The sequence below is a fragment of the Anabrus simplex genome, chromosome 10, assembly GCF_040414725.1.
Source record: "Anabrus simplex isolate iqAnaSimp1 chromosome 10, ASM4041472v1, whole genome shotgun sequence".
NCBI classification, from domain to species: Eukaryota; Metazoa; Arthropoda; class Insecta; order Orthoptera; family Tettigoniidae; genus Anabrus; species Anabrus simplex.
The window spans coordinates 100,716,857-100,741,071 of record NC_090274.1 but is presented as its reverse complement, the minus strand read 5'-3'; positions in this window follow the sequence as shown (position 1 = coordinate 100,741,071).

Here is a 24,215-nt window from a genome sequence, read left to right as displayed (position 1 = left end):
AGTTTGGACCATGAGTGAGGTACAGAAGACAGAATTTGAGAATGATCTGGATGGACCTGTGCTCGCCTTGAACCCTAGATATTGGGATATCGAGGACTTCACTCGACCTCTTGTCTGCAGAGGGAGCTACTCAACATATAAATAGCAAATAACCATATTGTCGAGGGTTAGGGGTATAAAATCTAATTAAGCAAAACAGTACTTACTTGTCTTCTTCTTTGAAGCAAGCGACCAACTGACGTACTGGATGTTCATCTACAGTTATTTCATTCTTAACATCGCTGGACGGCTGTAAGGAACAAATAAGTAAAACAAAGTAAGAAATGTAGACTAAACAGATAACAAAAGTAAAAGTTTATAAAAAAGACACGACAGCTGACAAAATAAACTGCATAGTTGCACAATAAAAATATCAATTTATTCTCGCAATGTAAAGAGGAAACAAGCAAACAAGTGTCAAGTCAAAATTATATGAACAACATGAACATGAAAAGGAACTTATAACAAGATAAAGAGGACAGCACTGGAAGAGGGAGCAAAGGAAGAAGAAAAACTTGAAGGACAACAATAACCTCTGCAATTTTTTTCTTCTCTCCCTACAACTTCCTGTCTTCATGTTATGTGTTCTTAAATGACTGATCACTTGTTTGTTTGTTGTGTTCCCACAGATGACTCTGATTGTCAGATAGACATACATTGGATCTTAACCTGAGAAAGGTCAATCTCTTGCCTACCATGTTCAAGTTCGTAAAACAAATAGTCAGTTGTTGGACTTTTCATTGACTCTAGACAATCTGTGAAGGCTTTATTAATATAGATTTATAACATTCACATTCAGATTATAAAGGATAATGCTGGCCGTGTTTTCTTCGGATAGCAAGTACACCGCTTTCCCTGAAGCCCCAGAATTGATTCTCAGACAAGTTCGAGATTATTATCCGACTCTGACGGCTAGTTGCTGGTCCAGTCAGGCTGTATAAGAGCAAGGAAGTTGTTAATTGATAGAGATGTAGAGTCCATAGTCTAAAAAGCCAAGACTAATGGCCAAGAAAATTTGTTTTCTTCACCACACAATGACTTATAAACTGCAGGCCATCAGGATGAGCAGGGGTCGCATGACAGGGTAATGCTCATCAGAGCTGTAGAGCCACAGGTTTCGGTTTAGTCTTAAAAGGACTCTCTTCAGAGAGATTAAAACTACCTAGTATGTTTCCTAGACATGACCAGAACAGCCTAAACTTTTTTAAATTATCATTCGGCTGAAGTAGTCTACATTTGACTTTGTATGCAATGTTAGATAAATGTTACCTCTCAGGTTTTTTGAAAGAGAGAAACCTGACATTTTGCTTCCTCACAAGTGAACCTTCCATAGTTCTAGCAAAGGTGAAAGGATTCATTTAGTTAAATGTCATTGATTATTTCATCAACAGAGCTATATTCAAATGAATTCATCAATCTACTAATGAAATTTGAAGGATCATAACTAATATTGCATATTTTGAAACCTACTACCAGAAAAAGAGAGGAATCTCCCCTTGTCCTGTGTAGCAAGTGCTGCAAACAAATCAAGGCTCCAAAGCACATGGGTAACACTTCCCTGGAAAATCTCAAGGCTCAATTCTTCACAGATGAACATCTTCAGGATCGGCTGCATCTATTGATATGCCACAAACACATGTACAATACAATATTTCCAATGGACTGGTCATATGAAGATTAAGTAGACCACACGTGGATGAAAACAGAAATGATATTTAATTAACTCCAGAAAATGAAGGTGAACTGGAGTACGGGAGATAAGAGGGTTGGTGACAACACTGCTGATGGGACGCCATGCAATGGAATTCTATAATATCACTGACAGCACACGTTACTTGTATACCTACCTTACCTCACATCACATGCAGGGAAACTGGCATAATGAACACAGCCTCGGGTTAGCTGGCAACCTAAGTCAGTGTTGTCACAGCGTTTTTGAAACAGGAACAATGGAATTCTATCAGGATTGATTTTGCCAGAGGTCGCACAGCACGACAGTGTCCTCAAGGACTTCAAGAGGCTTGCAGGGAAACTGCATAGCCTTACAGGACAGTGGTATGGTGGGTAAAAGCCTTTAACGAGGGACGCCATGAGCGGCAGATGTGTGTCAGCCAGGACATTCTAGTGTCAGTGAAGGAGAAGTACATGCTCTTGCCATGTTAAAGGACACTGTTCGATGTCATATGATATGTAAATAAATCCCGGTCCATTTACGACAGGAAGGGCAACCGGCTGTAAAATAGATTCTTGCGACTTAAAAGCCCAGTCCTATGGCGTTAGGAAGAGCAACAGGCTGTAAAACAACTGTTCATGATGTATGACATTAGATACTGCGATTTAAAATCATAGACCCTAGGTCAAGAATGGCATCTAGCTGTTAAACGGATTCTTGTGATTTAAAATCCCCAGTCCTGGCGTCAGGAAGGGTATCCGGCTGTAAGACAGACTTTTGCGATTCAAAATTTAAGTTGTTGCGTCAGGAAGGGCATCCGGCTGTAAAACACGTTTTTGCGACTAAAAATCCTAGTTTTGCGTCAGGAAGGGCATCCGGCTGTAAAACGGATTCTTAGGACTAGGAGCAGGAAGCAGCTAGCCGCTCCCTAGAATTTACATTGTAGTTCGGGCGTTATCCCTTGCGATTAGGTATGTACCAGCACCGGGTTTTGAATAAGCAGACTCTGGAGTTCCGGCACAGGGTTAGAAATGCGTAAGTCCCTCCCGAGCAAGAAAAATATCAGGGATGTGTTTGACTAAAATGTTGTATTAGAGTGAGCTTGAAGCAAACACACAAGCTGCATCAAGTCGGCGAGCGCACGGACACAGCGAGTTTCGCCCAGTACAAAGTTCACAGCTCGCTTACAGCCTGCGTCAAAAGTAACAGCAGCAGCCTGCTCTCTCTTGCCGTGTCGGGCTGAGTAGCTTAGAACCGCTAGCATTATAACAACAGGTTCGATCCTGTCTTAGTCTGGTTATGCTAAAATACGTCGTGTCGGTAGAACTCTTGAGGAACTAAAGTCTTGCACCTTGGCGACTCCGGGTTCGATCTTGGCTCGGTCTAAAGGTGCTTAGTAGAACTTCTCAGGGACAGAATTCTAGCACCCCGGCGTTTTCGGGTTCGATCCTAGCTCAGTCTGGTCGTGCACGGCAGAACTTCTGATGGAATAAATTCCGGCCCTTCGGCGTCTCTAGGTTCAATCCTAACTCAGTCTGAAGGTGCTTAGTAGTACTTCTGAGGGACAAAATTCTAGCACCTTGGCGTCTCTAGGTTCAATCCTGGCTCAGTCTGAAGGTGCTCGGAAGAACTTTTGAAGGACTAAATTCCGGCACCTCGGCGTTTCTAGGTTCGAATCTGGCTTAGTTTGGTGGTATTTGAAGGTGCTCGGAAGAACATTTGAGGGACTAAATTCCGGCACCTCAGAGCCTCGTGTTGTTAACATAAAAGGTTCGATCCTGTGGCTCAGTCCGGTGGTATTTGAAGGTGCTCGGTAGGACTAAATTCCGACACCTCGGCGTCTCCGAAAACAGCAAGTTCGATCCCAGCTCAGTCCGGTGGTTCAGCCTTATGGCGGTAGATTTACTGGTAGAACTCTCGAGGGGCTAAATTCCGACACTTCGGCGTCTTGTGTTGTTAACATAGCAGGTGCGATCCTGTAGCTCAGTCTAAAGGTGCTTGGTAGAACTCTCGAGGGACTAAATTCCGGCACCTCGGTGTCTCCAGGTTCGATTCTGTAGCTTAGTCTGGTAGTATTTAAAGGTGCTTGGTACAACACTTGAAAGACTGAATTCCGACCCTCGGCATTTCTAGCAGGTTCGATCCGGTAGGGGATACCGTAGACGATACCCCTTTTCTTTGCGGGGGGTTGTTGTTAACTTAGAGTCGCTTCTAGCTGACAGCTATTTTTGGAATACTACCACGGGAAGGAAAAGGGGCTTCAGTTTACTGCTACCGAGCTCGATAGCTGCAGTCGCTTAATTGCGGCCAGTATCGAGTAATCGGGAGATAGCTGGTTCGAGCCCCACTGTCAGCAGCCCTGAATATGGTTTCCCATTTTCACACCAGGCAAATGCCGGGGCTGTACCTTAATTAAGGCCACGGCCGCTTCCTTCCAATTCCTAGGCCTTTCCTCTCCCATCGTCGCCATAAGACATATCTGTGTCGGTGCGACGTAAAGCAAATAGCAAAGAGAGAAAAGTCTACTGCTTACTCTAAAGGCCTGTGTGTTTTCTCCCGACCGCTTAGAAAATCAGTGCATAAACTTTTGTTACAACTGTAGTGCAGACGTATGCTGATTGCATAGCCGCCTAGTAACAAGTCGCAGTCGACCGGATGTAGTCTGTGCGAAACGCACGTCAGTTTGAAGATCTCCGTGTGTGTGTAAAGTGTGTGCATATACAATTCCTGTACTTTGATTCAAGCTGATTATCGTCTACCGACTCGTAGTACAACAGAAGGAAAGATTAATTCTTTGATCATTATTACTATTATTATTATTTATTATTATTATTTACGATTTCTTTTTTCTATGTTTTAGAAAATCACCGTCTGCTGTTAACATTATTCCAGTAACCATTCTTCAGTGTGCAGCCTTAAACTTAAGGTAAGCCTAAACTGGTGGTTAGTGCTAGGCAGTTCTGTTGATAATCTAACTAACCTTCATCACTATGTGCTACTCTTAGGCAGTAATATCTCTATTGATAATTAGTTGTTTATTGGGTCGTAGGACACAACTTGGGAATAGGTCCAGTACCCTTCCCAGGCAGCCTCACCTGCTTGTAGTAGGATGGGAGGATTAGAAGGCAGAGACAAGGAAACTCGTAACAATGTCTGACCTCTATAGGTTGAAACTTGGTTTCTTCCGAACATTGCAACTTTTGACTAATCTCTATTGATAAGTGCTTGTTCTCTTGAATCCTCATACAACCGTTATTAATTGAATTTTCGTTTTTTCCAGTCTTTAACCTTGCGACTCGAGAGAAGGACATTGAGTTACCAATTTTTAACAACGGCAGCAACACCCTCATCGAACGTTACCTGCAAAAGTGCTTCTACTTTGTTAGGTACGGAACATTTATCTCTCTGTTTGCTACTTCTAACTTTAAATTTACGATATCTAACCTCTATAGGTAAAAACTTTATTTCTTTTGAAGTAAACAACTCTGTGTGTCTCTATTGCTTTTACATTGAATCTTTAGTAATAATTTTTTAACTAGCGACAATGTCTGTCCTCTATAGGATGAAATATGGTTTCTTCTGAACATCGCAACTTTCGTCTAATGTCTATTAATAATTAGCTGTTCTCTTCAAACCTCATGCTGGTTACTGTATATGACCGTTATTAATTAAATTTTCCTTTTTTCCATTTTTTAACCTTGCGACTCGAGGGAAGGACATTGAGTTACCATATTTTTAACAACGGCAGCAACACCCTCATCGAACGTTATCTGCAAGAGTGCTTCTATTTTGTTAGGTATGGAACATTTATCTCTCTGTTTGCTTCTTCTACCTTTAAATTTACGATAATATCTAACCTCTATAGGTAAAAACTTGGTTTCTTCCGAACTTGACAACTATGTGTGTCTCCATAACGTTTACATTTAATTTTGTAACTCCAAACTCGCGGCAATGTCTGACCTCTATAGGTTGAAACTTGGTTTCTTCCGAACATCGCAACTTTTGTCTAATCTCTATTGATAAATGGTTGTTCTCTTTTCAGAACCTGTTGCACTAAACACTTTATTCTAAGAAAGAGAAGGCACTATGTTCCCCTGCGAGCAGTGTAAGGTAATGTTCACAAGACGGGATAACATCGCGCGTCATATAAAAACAAAACACCCCAGCATAACATCCGCTTTATGCGAAGTTTGTGGCGTGTATTTCGCTAATGTGGAACAATACCAGACCCACTTAGTAGAAGTACATCAGGTATCTACTTGCGAATATAACCCTCAGGTAGTGCGAAAAAAGCGTGTAAATACTGATGTAGATGTAGAAAGCTGTAGTAACAAATGAAAACCTACAGCCTGTTTTCCAGTCATTGACCGGGATGTAATGAATGAAACATATATAGGCTGTTATTACAATGGGGTCGCCACTCCCAAGGTGATTGATTAATGAGTGATAAATGGTATGAAATGATAATGGAGAGTGTTGCTGGAATGAAAGATGACAGGGAAAACCGGAGTACCCGGAGAAAAACCTGTCCCGCCTCCGCTTTGTCCAGCACAAATCTCACTTGGAGTGACCGGGATTTGAACCACGGTATCCAGCGGTGAGAGGCCGACGCGCTGCCGTCTGAGCCACAGAAACCAAGGAAAAATGAAGAACTTCAAACTATACAATGCGAACACTGTAACACTAATGTACCATCTTCACATTTTCAGGGTCACTTACGAAGTAATGCGCATAACAAATGCCTGTAGAAGTGCTAGTAATACAAACATAGAAGAAATTAATACTGCATTTAAAAGTAGGATTTTAGTTGCAGAATTCGTATTATTCAGAAGTTTCAAAGCACCGAAAACTTTTTAAATTGCGTTCAACCGGATGTGCAACAACTTCTTGTCAAAACATTGTCAAATCATAATTTATTGAAAGTTAATTTCGAACTTTTGCGTTGTATATTAAGAGCACAGATGAAAGTGAAATAACTGAAATTAAATCATTTAATACGAAGAATTTTGTAGTAAGTGAGTCAACTTATTTAAGTGATGTATTTAGGGATATCTAGAACATTTCATTGTTTCAACGAAGAGCGAGGAATTTCAAGAAAAATAATCAGGGTGCGCTTTAGATGATATTTTGTATCTAGAAGTTAACATCAATAAGTACAATCCCTTGCGATGATCTTCGTACATCGAACTGCCGACATGGATTCAGCGAAAAGAAGCTGTTGTGAACGTTCAAAACAATGACGAGGCGTGTTTTGCATGGGCTGTTGTGTCGGTTTTAAATCCTGCGAAATCGAATGTAGCGAATAGAACACCATCGTATCCTCACTATTTAACAGAACTAAATTTAGATAGTATAGAATTTATTATGCAGTTAGAGGACATTAAGCGCTTTGAACAACTAAATAATATTAGCATTACTGTGTATGGTGTAAACAAAAAGTCTGTAGTAGGTCCTCCGTATTATACATGTAATAAGAAGTGTACTCATGTTAACTTACTCTATATCGAAAACAGTGAGAATAGTCACTTTTGTTGGATTAAATTTTGAGTAGGCTTCTTGGTAGTCAGTTGTAAAACAGGTGTAACAAAAAGTGGCTATGCGACGCATGCTTGCAGTATTTTAGAACTGAAGATCAGTTAACAAACCATTCTATGAATGATTGCAATCAAGTATGTACAGAGATACCTACTACAGGCAATAATGTTTCAAAATTTACGAATTATAACAAGCAGATGTAGGTGCCTTTTGTTATTTACGCAGACTTTGAAGCCATCCTCAAACCATTCAGCACATGCGCGCCTAATCCAGACAACTCTTTTACTAATACTACACACATCCATGTCCCGTATAGCTTCCCGTATTATATCAAAAGTAGTTACGATAGCACGCTTAAAAAGTTAGAGCTGTATCGAGGATTTGATGCTGCTAAAGTATTTTTAGAAAGACTTGAAAGTGATGCAGTGCGTCTTAGCGGTATTCTAAATACTAACATTCCTATGAAACTACCCACCGAAATTCAGTTGCGAGAACATGAACGTGCTACAAAATGTAGTATTTGTGATGGAGAATGTTCTGAAAATGACCCTCAAGTTTTCTATCATGACCATTTAACTGGCTTGTACAGATGCCCTGCTCATAATAGCTGTAATCTTAAGTACAGAGTTCCAAAATTTATTCCTGTAATTTTTCATAACTTATCTGGTTACGACTCACATTTTATTATTTCACAATTTGGAGCTTCAGATGAAAACAATAGATATAATCACTCAGAATAAAGAGCGGTACACTGCATTTACAAATAGCGTAAAAGTAGATGAGGAGCATACTATCAAATTGAGATTTCTCGACTCGTTTCGCTTTATGACGAGTAGCCTTGATAAACTTTCGAGTAATTTGCAGCCAGAACAATTTACTGAAATTCGACGTGTTCTTCCTGAAGAAGAGCAGTTTAATTTGATTCGGCGTAAGGGTGTCCTCTGTTATGAATACCTTAACTGCTTAGAACGCTTCGAAGAACGCGCCTTACCATCAAAACAATCATTTTATAACTCGCTGAATTCAGCTGATATTAGTGATGATGACTATTTTACATGCACAACTTATCTGGGAGCAATTCCACATTCAAACGCTAGGCGAATACTCTGACTTATATTTAGAAACGGATGTACTTTTGTTAGCTGATGTTTTCGAAAATTTTCGCTGTGTTTGCAAGAAAACCTACACCCTTGATCCATGTCAGTATTTTACAGCACCTGAGTTAAGTTGGAATGCCATGTTAAAATACACGCAAGTGAATTTGGAACTGCTAACCGATATTGATATGGTGCAATTTATAAAATCGTCTATTCGAGGTGGTCTAAGTCAGTGTAGTGGGCAAATATGGCAAATAATAAGTACATGCCGAGTTTTGACTCTAGTCAGGAATCTCAGTATATTGCATATTTTGATGCTAACGATCAGAATGGGTAGGCAATAAGTCAGCATCTACCATTAAGTGGTTTCCCCTGGCTACCGCAGTGCGAAATTAAAGATTTACAGCTGCACGCCCTAGAAGCTACTAAAGGCTATTTCCTTGAAGTTGACTTACAATATCCTAAAGAGTTACATACTTCTCATAACAACTTACCGTTCTGCCCTGGAAATATGAAGTCTCCGTACATCACATCAACAACAAAGATGCTAATCGCTAATTTGTGTGACAAATCTAAGTATGTCATTCATTATCGGAATTTAAAACAGTGTTTGTAGCATGGTTTGAAGTTAACCAAAATTCATCGCGTACCAGAATTCAATCGGTCACCGTGGCTAAAGCCATATATCGGTCTCAACAATGATTTGAGAACAAGTGCAGTTAACGAGTTTGAGAAAGATTTCTACAAGCTCATGAATAACAGTGTGTTTGGTAAGACTATGGACAATATTGACAAACGCGTCGATGTAAAATTGATTAAAAACTGGGAAAATATTAAGCAAAGGTGCGGTGCTAACCATTTAATAAGTAAACCGAATTTCCATAGCTGTACTATTATACATGAAAATTTAGTTATTATACAGATTAATCGTGTTAAAGTTAAGTACGACAAACCTACCTACGTTGGCTTTGCTGTACTTGAATTAGCTAAAACACTGATGTATGAATTCCATTACGATTATATGATGAAGTACGCTCATAATGCGCAATTGCTCTACACAGATACCGTTTATTTACCAAATCAAAACTGATGACTATTACAATGATATAAAGCCAGACTTAGGTAGGTTTGATACTAGTAACTATCCTGAAAATAATCATTATAATCTACCACTAGTAAACAAAAAAGTTCTAGGTAGAATGAAAGACGAATGTGCTGGAAATATTATCGATTCATTTGTAGGTTCTAAATCCAAATCATATTGCATAATGCTCTTAAATTAACTACAAATAAAGAGATTGAAAGGAATTAAAAAGAATGTAGTTCAGAATCAGCTAAGATTAGAAAATTATTAAAATTGTATTAATAGTAATCCACCTAACTCCGCCAGTGCCGGTCCCAAGCCCGGGGCTTCATCTCGCAAGTGATGAGGAAGGAGGAGGGGGAGGAGTAACACCTCGTAAAAAAACCAGGGTTCATCTGGCTCCGGATGATAGCACCCTGTAAGGGCCCCTGTCTGGGTTACAGACGAAGAAGGCGATCAACAGCTTTCACAGAAATAGAATACCCTCAATAACCTCAATGGTGTTGAAGGTGAAGAATCATCTATCCCCGACAGTTGAGCTACAATCCAGATACATCTGCTCGAAAGGAGCAACCCTAAGGCTTACAACTTTAGTGGTATCATGAGCTGATCCCGGTCGGCTCCCCCAACAACTCCCATTAACTCGCATGATGGAAACATTTCTTACGGAAACTACTACAGGTGGTAGCCTCAAGAGGAAATCCACCACTGCTACAAGCAGTGCATTTGGGCCATCGGATTCTGGAGAGCCCAAACCACCATGCATAGATGAGTCGGAGCATCTAGGAAACCCATTGCCATCAGACACATCCAGACTGAATACAACAAAATTAAAACCTAAACGGAAACACTTTTTTGACACGCTGAATATAAATTCACTCCTAAAAACAGGAAAACTTAAACAACTTACAGACGTAATGGACCAGCAAAATATTCTGATCATGGCACTTCAAGAAACAAGATTCATGGATGACATCGCGATGGAATCAAGCAACTATAGAATCCTGAAAGGCAAGGTTGGCAAAAGGATCATGAAGAATATGCCACACTTAGGAACAGCATTTGTAATCAATAAAAAGATTCTAAATTCGGTTATAGACTTCCAGTCTCCAAATGGAAGGCTCTCACTACTAACCATTAAGTGTGCAAAGAAAATATACACCCTCCTTAATGCTCATGCGCCAATTAATGACGACAATCGAACTAACTCACAAAAGGTAGATGATTTTTGGGAAGAATTAGAATTGGTGACATCAGAAATTCCTGATAATCATGTGAAAATACTACTTGGGGATTTCAATGCACAGGTAGGATGAGAAAAAGTCTACAAGAGAATAGTGGGGGATTTCCCAGCTCATAGAAGAACCAACAGAAATGGGCAAAGACTTATATAGTTCTGTAGGAACTTTAATTTGAAACTGATGTCCACTCATTTCAAGAAGCTTCCTAGGAAACAAACGACGTGGGCATCACCAAACAAACTATTAGGAGAATATCAAATTGATCACGTTGCAATCTCCCATAGAAGTCGAAAAGAAATCATGAATGTCAAAGTTAAGAAAGGACCCAACATAGAAACAGATCACTATTTAACAATCATCAAGATAAAGTTTATTCCCAGCAGCAAGAAGAAACGCACAAACAACAGAGTACTAAGATTCGACACTCAAAAGCTGAAACAGAACAGCAACAAGTACCAAGAACTGACGAACATTGAAACAACTGAATGGAAGCAAATGCAGCAGACCATGATAGGAGCAGCCAAAGAAACAGCATTACTCAAGAAAACACGAAAACATCCATGGTGGAATGAAAGATGTGAACAGGCAATATCACTCAGACTACAAAGATGGAAGAAGTGGTACTCATCTAAGAAAGAGGAAGATTACAACAGCTTCAAAGAACAAAGAAAATCAACAGCAAAAATTATAAGAGGAGAAAAAAGAAAATTTGAGAAAGAACAACTGGCTGCAATAGAACAAAACTTCCAAAAGAATAACATGAGGGACTTTTACAAGAAATTTAAGAGGAGTCTTTCTAAATACCAACCACCGAGCTTGTGTTTCAAGAAAGAGGATGGCACCATCGCAACAAACAACGAAGAAAATTGCCAACTGTTAGCAGAATACTTTAAACAGCTACTTAACTGCCCAGTTCCAGAGGAGAAGCTCGCCACAGAACATACTCAACAGAACCCTGACTCCACACCGCCAGATGAAACAGAAATCACAAATCTAATCAAGAAGCTTAAGAACAACAAAGCAGCTGGTGAAGACTCAATAACGAGTGAACTATGGCAGCATGTGAGCCCCCAAATGATCAAGAACCTATGCCAGTTAATGCAAGAAATCTGGAACACTTGTAAGATTCCTGATGATTGGAAATTAGCCTTAATACACCCACTACACAAGAAAGGGGACAGAACAGATGTCAGCATTTACAGAGGCATCTCACTCCTTCAAGAGGCATACAAGATACTATCTATGGCATTGCTATCAAGATTAGAACAACAAGTTGAACACAAAATCGGCAAATACCAGGGAGGCTTTCGGAAGGGATGATCATGTGTGGAACAAATTTGGAACCTTAAGACAATACTGAAGGACAGAGTTGCCAGGGGCAAGAAGTATGTAGCAGTTTTTGTTGACTTTCGAAAAGCATATGATTCAGTTGATAGGAGCACATTGTTTAACATCCTTAGAGAAATGGGTACAGATAACAAGACATTACATCTAATAAAGGAGACCTTAACAAACACATACTCAAAGGTTAAGTTTATGGGAGAGATATCTGAACCCTTTGAAATCAAGACAGGTGTAAGGCAAGGAGATTGCCTATCCCCACTGCTGTTCAATTGTGTCCTGGATAAAGTCATCAAAGAATGGGAAAAAGAACTCGCAGAAAAAGGCATTAAAGACCAAATAAGGATAGGATACAAGAAAGAGAACATCACTATCAACTGCTTAGCATTTGCTGACGATCTTGTACTGTTATCAGAAAATATTGAATCGGCGATAATACAAGTTAACACTTTAAAAGAGGTAGCAATGAAAACTGGCCTGCAGATATCATTTGAAAAAACACATTTCATGACCAACATTAAAGAAGCCCCAAGATACATAGTAATAACAAACAATGATAAGATAGATACAGTTGTTAAATTCATATACTTTGGTGAGATTATACAACCTAATGGGCTTGATAAAGAAGCAAACCGCGAGAGAGCCAGAAAAATAGAGCTTGCATTCCACCTTACAAAAAACACATATAACAAGAAAGCGATCTCTATTAGGACAAAACTACGCCACTATCAGGCAGTAATTCAACCAGAGTGCTTATATGCTTCAGAATGCCTGGGATTAACAACCAGGAAAGACATTGAAGAAATCGAGAAGAAGGAAAGAAAGATTCTAAGAAAAATCCTCGGTCCAAAGAAATGTACGGACACATATCGATTACGCAGTAACAAAGAAATATATAAAACATGCAGTAGGATTTCAGATGTCATTCGAAAGCGAAGAGTTAAATTTTTTGGACATATTTCAAGAATGCCTGATAACAGACTTGCCAAGAAAACATTTATCCACTTCAATAAGCCCAATAGGAAAGGCAGCTCTTATGAAAAATGGTTTGTTAACACGAAGAAGGATTTGCAAGAAATGAACATCACACATCAAGACATCCACAATAGAACCACCTTCAGAAACAAGTTACACACATTTAAGGGTTTCCTAGAGCCAGAAACAGCGACCAAGAAGAAACAACAACGGAGGGCTGAAAGAAAAGAAGCAGCAATCAGGAGGATGAAGGAGTACTGGCGCCAAAGAAAGTTTAAATCATGAGGAGTTATTTACGTGGTCCACAGCTGGCCAAAATCGATAGAAGAAGAAGAAGTAATCCACCCATTTTACATAAGCAAATGGCTGTTATTAGAAGCAAGAAGCATCAGTTGTACACTCATTTAATTAGTAAGGTAGCCCTTAATAATGACGATTGCAAACGGTTTGTCATTCCAAACAAATTCTACCAACACTCTAGCCTGGGGGCATAGTAGCATTGATAGGTGGTACTTCATATGAAGCAGGTGTGTGTGTGTGTGTGTGTGTTTGTGTGTGTGTGTGTGTGTGTGTGTGTGTGAATATTATGCTAGAGTTGTGTACATTGTAATATATATGCTAAGCTGTCTTACATCACAATTTACTGTATTTATTGCATAAAGATATTAAGAAGGGAGAGGTACGCTGAGAGCGTAGTACAGCGAATAATTTAAGTTTAAACTTGTACATATAAATATTAGCAGAATTGCATTATTACTTACGAAGGGTGAGGTACACAGACATTGTAAGATGTACATATATGAAGCGAAAATAATACAGCAAGATGAAACTTGTACACGCAAGATGTAAACAAATAATGTAGAATTGGCATATTTTTTATTTTAGATTAGGTATTACCTTATCCTCTTCCCACTCTTTCTTCTAAAATACTCGAAAAAGAAGAAGAGGAAGAGTAAGTATGTCAAGAAAGAAGGTGTTTAGCAGATTCGTAAGGATGTTATCATCTTAGAAGAGCAGCTCAGTAAGTATGTTGAGAAGATAATTTTTTTCTGAACAGTGTTGGATTCTAGTCTTGCAATGCAGTGTTCTACAACATCGAACTATAGTATGTGATTCTAGTTATATGTATTTCAACGGTAGTACGTGTTCAATTCTAAACATGTACAATAACGTTATCACTGCACACTCTTGCTTTCACAATGCAGGTTCGATAAAGCTACGCCTTGACAGAGGAGGAGGAGGTAAGGAGGAGGGAGAGGAGGGGGAGGTGGAGGAGGTACGATAACAGCCGACGCTATCTTGTGTAGTAGCCTCTAAGTGCTAATTAGCGTCGGGAAGGGCATCTTGTCGTAAACTAAGGATAGTCTCCTTTAAGACATTAGATGAGAGGTTGGGTTCGCGAATGCACTGAAGTTTTACTCTTTAATGATGATAGCTAACGGAAATTTTCAAATTCCCCGCTGCTACGATAAAGATAGCAGCACGGTGCTCTGTTGATTAAAGATGGCGGATGACAGCTGATGGAATTTTTCAAATTGCCCGCTACTACGATAAAGATAGCAGCACGGTGCTCTGTTGATTAGAGATGGCGGATGACAGCTGTCAAAAAACGTGGGTTTTTCCAAACAAAAGCACGGAGAATTTGTTTAATTATCCGCTACCACATTTCAAAAGTAGCTAAGATAGCAGCACTGAGGTTTGCGATGCAAGATGGCGGATGACAGCTGACGGAATTTTTCAAATTGCCCGCAGTGCCGTAAAGATAGCAGCACGATGCTCTGTTAATTAAAGATGGCGGATGTCAGCTGACGGAATTTTTCAAACTGCCCGCAGTGCCGTAAAGATAGCAGCACGGTGCTCTCTTCATTAAAGATGGCGGATGACAGCTGTCAAAAAAGCACATGGAGTTTAAATTACCCACCACCATGATGAGGTTCAGTGCCATAAAGATGGCAGCACGATCGTCTGTTGATTAAAGATCACTGCTGTCAGCTGTCAAAAAAGCACCTGGCTTTGTTTATAAATTCAAATCTCGCGCTACGATTGCCCGTGTGGTTTAGTGCCGTAAAGATGGCAGCACTGAGGTAAGCAATGCGTTGTTGTTTAAAGATGGCGGATGACAGCTGTCAAAAAGCACGTGGCTTTGTTAACAAATTGAAATCTCGCGCCAAAATTCGAATCTCCTGCCAAACTACACATTTCCCGCGGGAGGAGGAGGCCTCTGCGGAGGGCCAGAGGCGGAGTTGGCGGCCGAACCATCCACTTATACTACTGATGTACCATATAAAATGATCCACAGATTTAAGCCGTTCTGACTTCGACTTGATTCAAAAAATGAAGGAACCACTTCGGGGCCTTTGCTCCAGAAAACATTCAGAGATTGGTCAGGCAATAAACTGCTCCAATCGAACTATCAACATAACACGTGCTGCAATAGATATCCTATGATGTCCACATCGTTGGTAAAAAGATGCACACAATGCTGGTGACTAATCTCTACGACAGTAAATCATGGTATAACATTCATATCTTTTGCATGAGTTATAATTGAATATTTGCTACTATTAAAGTCACATCCCTCATTTATGTTCAAGAAGTTTCTATTTTAAAACTTGCTTCATGGTGTTGCGGCGCAGGTAGGGCTTATGGCAATGAAGGAATAGGAATAGGCTAGGAGTGGGAAGGAAGTAGCCTTGGCATAAACTCATTGGCGTCGACTTACGGAACCGTTCCTTACGCCGGCAATTTGGACCGAACACCGGCACACAGAATTTTTGCATACCAACCTTTAAACGTTTTTAGTTTTATTCACTAGCAAGTGATAAGTGAAACTTCTACACTAGTGTCCAAAAGTTAAGCATAATCACTAAACGAGGCCATACCGTCTGATAGGAATGTCAGACGGATTGCTGAACAAACGCAAGCTGAATCACACACCATATGTCACAAAACTTGTCCGAAAAACAGTTTCAGAAAGGTTCTGATAGCTAAGGTACACCTTATCCAACAACTAACACAACTTGATACTGTCTTCCACAACAAAATATGCTGCTAATAGAATATATAGGTACCCCAAACGGCCACACATGCTTCGCAGCGACTTGGCATGCTCTCTATCAGATGGTCCAAGAGCTCCTGTGGAAGTCGATCAAATTCCTCCAAAAGGGCAATTCGAAGGTCTTGGAGGGTCCTTGGTGGAGGCTGACGGGATACAATTCGCCTGTCCAATGCATCCCAGGCATGGTCTATAGGATTCAGATCTGCAGACCTCGCTGGCCAGTCCATGAAATGAATGTCTTCCCCAGCCAGAAATTCATCCACCAGAGCAACCCGGTGCGGTCGGGCATTATCGTCCATTAAGAGGAAGTCTGGACCAACCGCACATCTCAAGAGTCGAACATGTGGTCTCAGTACCTCATCACTCTCTCTCTCCGAGCATCAACAGTGTTCCTCGGACCACTCATGAAGATGTGCAGGTCCATACGACCATTCAAAATGATGCCGCCCGACACCATGACACCACCACCACCATACTAGTCTTGCTCCACGATGTTCCTGTGGTGGTATCGGCTACCCGGTTCTCTCCAGATTAATGTGCGACGGAAATCGTTCTGCAAACCAAAGCGGGATTCATCTGTGAAGAGCACATGCCTCAATTCATTCATGGTCCAGTCCAGTTTCGATGTTGACGGCTCCACAGTAAACGGGGCCGTCCCTGTGCTGGAGTGAGTGGGACGCACACCGCTGGACGTCGGGAAAACAGCCCTGCTGCTCTGGGCCTCCGGTACACAGTTTGCCGGGAAATGGCAACACCTGAGACAGCTGAAAGCTCCGCTGACAATTATCTTTCAGATGCATTCCGATTTCGTTGGGTGGTTAAGGCCGGATATCGGTTCTGCTGTGGGGTGGTTACCTTTGGTCGACCTGGTACTTGCCTACAACTAACACCTCCTGTGTCTCGAAATCGTCCCCAAAGCCTGGAAATGACACTTCGTGGCACATTGAAGAATAAGGCGACTTCGGTCTGTGTCTGGCCTGCTTCCGGACGGCCGAGTATTCTACCCTGCAAAAAAGGGGTCCAAATGGCGTCGTTGTGCCATTATGTTGTCACGTTCACCACGAGGCTACACTCGGCACATTATAACAGGGCAAACACGACTGAGGGAATATGGGACGCAGGCACTGGCTGTGTTTACCATGCGGTTACACCGCTAGTCAAAGCTGGGAACACTCCCTTCCTATACAGAGCGAACACGTCAGGTTGGTAGGTGCATATCACAGAGATAAGTTTTTTAAGGTTCAACCTCTTCAATATTAATTACGAAATGTATAAGATATTATTTACAACATTTATTTAATAAGGGTACCGGTTTCAATATTGAAATGCCATCATCAGCCATAAAACACATTAATCACACAACCGAGAAAGGACATGATAATAAAAATTGACGTTATGATACTTAAATACATACATAGCTTTTTAACAATAAAAGATTAAAACGTTTCGAAATGTTAAAAGTTTTCGAAACGCTTATTTACACCGTGTGCTGAATAAAATAGTAAAAACTAATAGCAATAAATTGATATAGTGTTCTTACTGATCTGTTAATCATCACACGGCATATTTACGGTTGCATTTGAATCTTTTGCGATTATTTTTACGTCCTTTTAAACAATTGTTATTCAAATGTTGTCAGAGTGAAAACGTAATTTTAGTTGAAAACACTTTGTTCATGTAAATAACTTGTAGAAATATGGTTTAGTATATCTCATTACACTCGTCTCAAAAGGCTTGTTGTGCTCGTTAAAATTATACAATGATGTATAAAGTAAAGTTATAAAATAAGAAACGTTTAATGGTAATTGGTTGTCCTCGGTTGTTGTGCGATTTGCGGTCAATTTCCTGTTGCCCTGCTTACTCGTAACTTATGCTTAACTTTTGGACACTAGTGTGAATGGAATCCACCCTTCCCAGACCACAGAATACTGTGTACAAAAACAAAATGCTATCTCCTTGTGCTTGTTAGTAAACAAATATGGCTGATGATTATGTAGGTATCTTCAAGTGGTTAGAAAATGATAATGAGAACGATTTTTCTTCAGACTGGGCTATTTCTTACACTAATAATGATAGTGTTAGGGAAAATGATTCTAGTGGTGACGACAGCATGGACGATGTAAGACCGAGGTGGCGTGACTGCTTTACGAGATGGATTGTCCACATGGAATTTGTCAAACATTTCCAATATACCAAAACTATTCCATTCACAGGCGTTTCTGGTCTCAGTGCTACTTTTTGAGAAGACTGAATTAGATGTGTGTTCAGAATTTCTTGCGGATGAGTTCAGGGAAATGATTGTATAAGGAACCAATGACTATGCTGCTTTCCAGGCGAATAATTTGATAAGAAAAAAATATGAAATGTGACAGTAAATGGTATCATTGAACGGTTAAAGAGATAAAAGCGTATTATTTTCTGATGATTCTCATGAGTCGAGTAAGAAAACCAAAACTCAAGTTGTGCTGGTCTAACAGGAAGGCTCAGAAAGTAAAATATTTTCAGAGACTAGGACATTTGAACTATTCTATCAAATTTCACGATTCCTGCATTTCCCTGGTGACATGTTTACAGATCCAAAAGACCGTCTAAGAAAAATCAGACCACTTATTTCATATTTGCAAACAAAGTTTCAGAATATCTACAATCTTGACAGAGATATAAGTATTGATTACAGTGTTATGAAATTTCTAGGTAGACTCCGATTTGTGCAATACAATCCTGTCAAAGAAGCCAGGTTTGTTATTAAAATTTATAAACTCTGTGAAGTGCTTGTGGATACTATTCAAGTTCAAAATGTATACCAGACAGGCAAACAGGGTGTTATTCCAGTAACGAAAGCAGCAGTGTTGGAACTAACGGAAGCAAACTTGAACTAAGGACATATCATATATCTTGATAACTGGTATGTTTCTCCTGAACATTTCACACCTTGTTGGAGAATTGAACTCATGCTGTGGGTGCCTTATACTGTAACAGGAAGAACGTGCTTCCAGAGTTCCACTTGGTAAAACTGACGAAAGATAAGGTTATTAGTATGACAGCTACTAATATTATTGCCATAAAACGGAAAGACAAAAAGGATGTGCATTTACTTTCAACTGTTGATAAGGACTTGGACTCTGATGTGAAAATTCAAAGAAAATTAGGTGGAGGAGAGGAAGTAGTGAAAACACCAAGGGTACTGGAAGATACAACCAGAAAATGAATGCAGTATATCGTCAAGACCAAGTCCTTGCATGTTTCCCTGTAAAGCGATGGACTATCAAGGGTTATAAAACAGTAATACTGTATCTACTGGATATGGCTATCTTCAATCCATACATTGCGTTCATGAACGTTACTGACAGGTGGTTGCATTATACAGAATTTCTCACAGCATTTCCTGAGCAATTGTTGCAGAGTGTTGCTCTCCTGCTTACGACAACAAAAGGAAGAACGCCCCGTCAACACAGCCACCTGCGGCTTCAGGCAAATGTATGGGGATGTTTTCCAGTGCCTATTCCTCCAACAGAAAAGAAGAAACATCCATCTAAGCCCTGAAAGTTTGCAAGGGTCATAAAATAAGGTCCGAAGTGAGGTGTTGATGTGAAGAATGTGGTATTCCACTCCACCTGGAGAGCTGCTTCAAAAAATATCACACGATGATTCACTACTGAAGGCTGAGAAACAGTTAATGAACAGTTAGGCATTGACCTGTGATGTATGTAGCTTTGAAAAAATGCCACTTTTTGACCAATCCTCAATATACAAATTTAAGACATTATTTTCAAAAATTAATAGGTTTCTTCCCCAGCAGGTTAGACATTAGTCAGGTTCCAATGGGTTATTTAAAGTATAGTTTGAGAATTTGGGTGGTTTAAAAGTGGAAAACCAGAGAAAACCATCTTTGGAAGAAAGGCTGAAAGAGAAGTGCAAGGATGTGGAAGGAATTATGGTCCTAGCAAAAGTAGAAACTGCATAGAGGAAAAACAAGGAAGCCTTTGGGGAAAGGAAAACTAGGTAAGAAAAAGTAGTGATGGGTGATACAACAGTGCCGATGGATTGGATATGGAGGAACATAGTCAACAGCTTGCTGATAATCCTATGATACTGCAGTCCAATGGTTGTGCTCATTTTGTATGTACATCCTTCCCACTGTATCTAAACAAATCCCCCCAACAAGAGCTCAGATGGAAAAAAGACAAAGCAAGAATATGGCAGGAATATATCCAACACCAGTATTAAGGTAAAGTAGTAGATGATAGGGTTCTGGAAAAAATAAGAAGCTGTTGATGCTGATGAAATGGGAGTCCCAATTTAGAGGTCAGAATTTGAGAAGTTTTGAAAGACCTAAGAATAAAAACAGGCACTAGGAATTCACGGCATACCCTCAGAAATACTGACTACCTTAAGGGAAACCAGCATGATGAGGTTATTCCCCTTAATGTGCAAGATGCATGGAAAAGGAGAACTGCCATACGATTTTAGGACAAATGATGTTATATCGATTCCTATGAAAGCGGTGCTGACAAGTGTGAAAACTATTACACCATTAGTTTAGTATGGAAAGACAATTTGACACTGAGTTGGAGGACATCAATTTGGCTACTAAAGAAACGTAAGAACACATGAAGCAATCCTGACTTCACATCTGATCTTAGAGGATTGAATTAAGAAGGACAAGCACACACACATAGTGTCTGCAGAACAACAGAAGGCATTCATTATCAGATATGGAGAAGGAAGAATCTGCACAAAAACAGTCTGCATTGATAAGAATCAAAGACTTTGAGAAAGCAGCAGTATTCCATAAGTTAGTGAGGCAGGACTGGAGGTTCCCCCTCCTTTACAACATTCATATAGAAGAAAGGGGCAGTAAAGAAAACCAAAATCAAAGAGGAATTTGGAAAGGGTATCACAATCAAAGGAGAGGAAATCAATTCTCTGAAGTTTGCTCATGATATTGTTGTTTTATCTCAGTTTGCAGAAGATCTGGAGAAACTGTTGAATGGTACAGACAGCATCTTAAGGAAGGATTACAAGATCAAAATAAATAAATCCAAAACAAAAGTAATGGAGTGCAGTAGAACGAAGTCAGCTGATGCAGGAAAAATTAGATTAGGAAATGAATTTCTAAAGGTAGTAGATGAATATTGTTACTTAGGTAGTAAATAAAGGAATGACAGCAGAAGTAATGAGGACACAAAATGCAGACTGCAGGCCAGCACAAGCAAGGAAGGCCTTCCTTCAGAAAACAAATTTGCACCTTTCAAACAGTGACAAATGGATTACATAGATGTTTTTGAACACATTTGTCTGGAGCATGGTATTGTATGGAACACTAACATGGACGATAACTAGCTCAGGAAAAAAGGGTAGAAGCTCCTGAAATATAGTGTTAAATATGAAAGTTGAAAATGAGCTGGAAAGATCGAATCATGAACGAAGAGGTACGGAATGGAATTATTGAGAGATCAATTTGGCTAAATTTGACAAGAAGAGACAGAATGATAGGACATATCTTAAGACAGCCAGGACATGTTCAGTTGGTTTTGGGGGGGAAGTGTAGTCAGTAAGAACAGTAGGGGTAGACAACGATATGAATATGACAAGCAGATCAGAGCAGATGTAGGATGTAGTAGTTATCTAGAGATGAAAAGGTCACCACAGGATAGGGGCTCATGAAGTGCTGCATCAAATTAGTCTTTGGACTGATGACTCTCAAACAATAACAAGCGAGAAATTGTGTCCTGGTTAACAGAGACTGCAATTCGTTTCCAAGAAGACATGCTGAGAACCTGGTTATATTCATTAATTAAGATGAAAAAGCCAGTCAAGTGCACTTATAAAATAGACTGCCTTTAAGCCAAACATGGTCATACTGTATTACACCTTTCTCCGTATCACCCAGAATTGAATCCCATTAAGCTGATATGAGCAAGTGTCAAGCATGGCATTTCTGAACAAAATGTGGTGTTCAGAATTTATTTTATTATTTATTGTCTTGTTTTATATGGCGGGACTCTGGCTATGAAGCCTGCTATTCTGTCAGGCCATACGTACACTTACATGAAGAGTTAAATACACACTCAATTATCTACAATTTAATATCTTAAGGTATCAATCAAATGTTTTAATTAACCTAATAACTTAGCTATGATCTAATCCTACAATGTTATGAATAATTATTATTACTTATTAACCAGGTTTGACAGAGTTTCTTAAAGCGGAGGTGGTTTGACACGCTCCTAATTTCAGCAGATAGAGAATTCCAAATTTGGCTGGCGGCGACTACAAATGATCTACTGTAGCCAGTTGAGTGGTGAATGGGAATGCTTAGTATTGAGGTGGATGATGAACTGGTAGGAATACTAGAAGGTGATGCTAGGTAATGGAATTGTGTGCCAAGGTATTCAGGGGTGTTCAGTTCAGTATACAATGTAACAGGGAAACAGTGTGTAAATTTCGTCGCTCTCTTAAGCGTAGCCATGAAAGTCTATCATATGCGGGAGAAATATGTCTAAACCTTGGTATAACTGAAATAAATCGAACACATGCGTTATGTGCCTTTTGGAGCTTGATGGAAAGTGAGGCGTTCAGGTTACTGTATACTACGTCACCGTAGCTGAATATTGGCATTACCATACTTTGGATAAGCAGTTTTCTTACATTTTGCGGGATCTCTGAGTTTCTTAAGAGAATGTAAGGAATAAAACACTTGCTTACATATACCTGTTACATGATTGTTCCAACTAAGGTTTTTATCTATTATCATCCCTAAGTTTTTAACTGTGTCTTTGAATTGTAACTAAGTGCCTCTTAATGTTACTGAGTGGGTATGTACATCTGTAAGTCGTGCGTGGGTTTTCTGGGTAGCTAAAAGAATACACTGTGATTTTTGGACATTGATTCTTAGTGCATGGTCATCAGTCCACCTACATATTCTTTCTAGGTCGTCATTCATATTATTTATTGCAGTCGGTATGTCACAATGTTTAATTACTTATGTTAGTCCTGAAATGAAGATTGAAAATAGGAGTGGGGCTAGCACTGACCCCTGTTGTATTCCAGTCTCAGAATGGAAGCATTACTATAATTTATGGTGAACAAATTGCTTCTAATACAAATGAGGATTGGAAGTAAAATTTGTGAGCACATAAATATATATTTTTTTTTTTTTTTTTTTTTTTTGCTAGGGGCTTTACGTCGCACCGACACAGATAGGTCTTATGGCGACGATGGGATAGGAAAGGCCTAGGAGTTGGAAGGAAGCGGCCGTGGCCTTAATTAAGGTACAGCCCCAGCATTTGCCTGGTGTGAAAATGGGAAACCACGGAAAACCATTTTCAGGGCTGCCGATAGTGGGATTCGAACCTACTATCTCCCGGATGCAAGCTCACAGCCGCGCGCCTCTACGCGCACGGCCAACTCGCCCGGTCATAAATATATTTGACGATCAGTAATTTCAATTGAAGGTTTATTGGACCCTGGTAAACATAAACGTGGGAAGTGAAATGGACAGAAATAGTGCCAGTGATGGAAGCAATACTGAAACCGCAAGAGAAACTGGAAACAAAATCACAGACACTGCCAGCGGAAGTGAAATAGGCATGGATATAGAATATGATGAAACAGTGGGAGGGGCATTCTCTAAGAGATTTAGTATGCCTAGATATTGTGACAGTGAATGATCCATAGTCGTCTATGAAGTGATTAAAATACCGAGTTAAGTGTAATGTGCAGTTACGTGTTAATTATTGGAAGTATTTATGAAAGGCTTCTTAACAGGAATACTATAATTTACGTTGAGATTGTATGTTTCATAACTCATGCATTGTACAATACCTTCACTTATACTCTCCTATGTATGCTCGAACCTAGTTCTTGTCACCTTCCACTATAGCACACTTCCTGTCCTGCATTCAAATGAGTGTTCTCCACAATTTGCAAAATCTGTACCCAAAGATTGTGACTTTGTCCTCAACACAACAAAAGCAATGTAAAAAAGAAACCTACACTGTCAGAATTTTTTCTTATGTACAATATATAGGCAGACAGGTTACAAAATTATGGTATATGTAGGGAGTAACATATGACCATTGTGCTGAAATCAAATGCTGGACAGAAGAAGCAGAGTCCACCTTCATTAGCATGTGGCAATGCCTATCCTGAAATGATCTCAGAATAAATT